The sequence below is a fragment of the Bos indicus genome, chromosome 29, assembly GCF_029378745.1.
Source record: "Bos indicus isolate NIAB-ARS_2022 breed Sahiwal x Tharparkar chromosome 29, NIAB-ARS_B.indTharparkar_mat_pri_1.0, whole genome shotgun sequence".
NCBI classification, from domain to species: domain Eukaryota; kingdom Metazoa; phylum Chordata; class Mammalia; order Artiodactyla; family Bovidae; genus Bos; species Bos indicus.
Window position 1 is genome coordinate 4,893,372 of NC_091788.1, and position 3,627 is coordinate 4,896,998.

The window sequence follows — 3,627 nt, forward strand, 5'->3', positions numbered from 1 at the left end:
CTAGACGGACCTTTGTTGGCAAAGTAATGTCTCTGCTTTTGAATATGCTATCTAGGTTGGTCATAACTTCCCTTCCAAGGAGTAAGCGTCTTTTAATTTCATGGCTGCAATCACCATCTGCAGCGATTTTGGAGCCCCCAAAAATAAAGTCTAACACTGTTTCCACTGTTTCCCCATCTATTTCCCATGAAGTGATGGGACCAGATGCCATGATCTTAGGAAGTCACTATTATCAAGACCTTTTGTTTTATTGCAGCTATCTGCACACCATCATTTATAAACTCCTAGAGAGAGACATGCATACTTTAGGTTCCAGCACCTAAGACAACTGAGGGATCAAGTATGTTTTCAGTTGGGGTTTTCAACAGAATAGAAGACAGAAAGAGGAGGGAGAGGGGAGGGAGGAAGATAAGAAAGAAGGAAGTAATTATTTCTTACTCATTATTAGCTTTAGGGATCTTGCTTTGCTGGGCTGGAATAAGAGCTATCTGAGAGCTATTTCTAGATATCCATTCTCTACTATAAGCAAGATACTGTGAAATTTATTTTGAGAACTGTTTAAATTTTTTCAACTTTAGTACCTTCTCCATTCAACTTTATGACACCACACACAAGAAGGTATTTTATGCTAAAAGGAATGAAAAGCTTTTCCTCTATGCTCTTAGGTTCTGTATTTGAGACATGCAAATTAAACTGGCATTTTGCCAGTTTAAGAGGAGAAAGGCATACATATTTTATGTACATGGAGACTCTACAGAAAAGAAGTGAAAACCCAAAGAAGTGTTTAGACTGAGGGCTTATCTATCATTTTAAAAAGAGCAACAGGGGTGTGGGATGAGCAGTGAGAGGCTTCAGAGGCCACCAAGGTGCCTAAGGCAGCACCAACTCAAGAGTATCCCAAGGTACCCGGGCTACCTGGAGCCAGCAAGCATTCCCAGGCACCCAAATCTACTGAAAACGTCTGTGTCTGCCATGCTAAGGGTCTTCTGGCTCAGATCTGGGAGAAAAGCTGAAGGCAGCTATGGATGCTGGAAAACTGATGAGTGATGAAACGGCCACGGAGCTCATTGAGAATTGGGAGATCTCTCCATGCAGAAATAGTATTCTTCTAGATGGCTTCTCTCAGACTGTGAGGCAGGCAGAAAGGCTTGGTGACCTCATGGAGAAGAGGAAAGAGAAGCTTGATTCTGTGCTTGAGTGCAGCATCCCAGGCTCTCTGCTGATTCAGAGACTCACAGGAAGGCCCCCAGAATGGCCATTCATACACAAGGAGTTCAATCCCCTAAAGGCATCCATGAAAGATGGTATCACAGAGGAACCCTTGATCTGCCAATCAGATGATAATAAAAAGGCCTTGAAAATCCACCCTGACACCTACCACACTGACCACCCATTGGTGGAATAAGACAGTAAAGGGGCTCCACTCTGCCATCCATGCATCCCAGACCCGTGATGTCCTGTTTGCAGCATCCTAGCAATGTTGTCCAAAGCCACACCCCAGAAACAGAAGGCTAGGCAGGACTGCATAGCTGCTCATCACCACGTGGCCTGGTCCCTGCCTGTAGATGCTGGGCAGAGGGGAGGGTGGTCAGGGTAAGGCTGGAGGGGAGGAGATGGAGGGTACAAGACGGGAAGAGCGGCCGTGCCGCAGTGAAGCAATTCCTTTCACGAAGCCACTTAAAATGTATAGACAAAGGGGAAAACTAATTTTAAAAAACACTACCTGGAGGGTATAGGTAGAAATGGAGATGTAGCATTATTTTCATTTACTCTGGACTGGTGACAATATTTCACAAAGCCAGTGCCCTAAGACTTCAGCTTTTATCAGAGCCTCCTGCCAACTTAGATATGCAGGAAGTCACACTGTCTCCTTGTCATCCTGTAGCCTGGATCAGGGTGGAAGTTGACTACTAACACTGGTTCCCCATAGCATGAGATCAAAATGTCATCTTCACACTGGAAAGGGACACAGAGTGTGTTCCAGGGACAGTGGCTCAGCTAATCAAGTTTCCTGGCATCAGGAGGCAGGTGGGACAGGCTGGTGTCTCTCCCTTCCCAACTCATTTACCAGCCCACTGATTTACCAGCCCACCTGCCCTCGTAGGTAAGCTCAGGGCAACCACCCAGCACACATCACAGCCCTACACTCTTGCCTTCTTCCATCCACGTCATGCGAAAGGATCCTTTTTAATAAATGAACAAGTATCCTAAGCAACATCATCCAAAGACTGTCCTTTTCATCCTCAAATCCTGTGACTGACATCACTCAACAGCACTGGGATGTATCATTTTCAAGGAGGCATTTTCTTAACTGTCCAAATACTGCCCTGTTTGGCCCCTAAATCAATAAAGTGTGCTAGAAGTTTGTGTAAATTTAAAAAAAAAAAAAAAGAGCAATAAGTTGTGGAAGATGACTAGGAAATGTAAGATAAGTAAGGGTTGTTTACTAAGAGGCGTCCTACAAACTCATTTCAGTGCTATCTCGGGTCTTCCTGATACAGGAGAGGGAACACCTTTACAAATGGAAATGTATAATACCTTTGTAAGGGGAAATTTATGTCCTGCTCTCAGGCAGGAGGATGGAGGGTAGCAAGCTTGTGTTTGTTGTTTTCCAATCGCCTTCAGCTCATCCCTATGCCAAAATGGCATTTTTTTGGAAGGTGGAATATTCTGATCCCCTTCAATGCCAATAAGGTTTTGGAATATCTAAAGGAACAACAAAACCTATTAGAAAGTCTAGAGAGGATGGGTGTAAGGAAATGCTCTCATTCTCTGTTGATTGCTACACTGAGTATATAATTTATGTATCAAAGTTATTTAAAATAACATATCCCCCAATTTAGCAACCCTACTTCCTAGAATATATTTAGAGGCAATAACCAGATATATGTACAAAACTGTGTCTATATATATTTGTTAATCAAAGTCAATTTTATAATAGCAATAAACTAGGGGGAAAAAACTAGTTTATTTAGAAAAACTAGTTTATTTAGAAAAACTGTGTGACCCCAAGGACGGCAGTCCACCAGGCTCCTCTGTCCATGGGATTCTCTAGGCAAGAACTGGAGTGGGTTGCCATTTCCTTCTCCAGTGAATAACAATGGAATACTGTAAAAAGTTTTGGGTTTCCCAGGTAGCACAAGTGGTAGAGAGCCCACCTACCTATGCAGAAGACAAAAAACATAGTTTTGATCCCTGGGTAGGAAAGAACTCCTGGAGGAGGGCATGGCAACCCACTCCAGTATTCTTGCCTGGAGAATCCCAGGGACAGGGGAGCCTGGTGGGCTACAGTCCATGGGGTCTCAAAGAGTTGGACAGGACTGAAATGACTTAGCATGCATGTACGCACTGTAAAAGATTTAGGCATGTTCTCAATACCAACAAGAACTTGAAATATTGCCACTATATAACCCACAACTCTGAAAAATAGATCAATTTCACAGTACATGTCCATAGAGAGTGGGCAGAGTGTCAGAACAATGGGGAAAAATCTTAACCTTCAGCTCCATCCTCTTTTCTAGTGAGTTTGCATGCACGTGCCTGCTAAGTTGCTTCAGTTGTGTCTGACTCTTGTGATGATATGGGCTCTAGCCCACCAGGTGCCTCTGCCCATGGGATTCTCCAGGC

At 43.7% G+C, this 3,627-nt stretch overlaps 1 pseudogene; it reads left to right on the forward strand.

Moving 5' to 3' along the window:
• Positions 1-1,021: 1,021 nt before the first annotated feature.
• LOC109554261 (adenylate kinase 2, mitochondrial pseudogene) lies at positions 1,022-1,405 on the forward strand (annotated as a pseudogene).
• Positions 1,406-3,627: the final 2,222 nt, after the last annotated feature.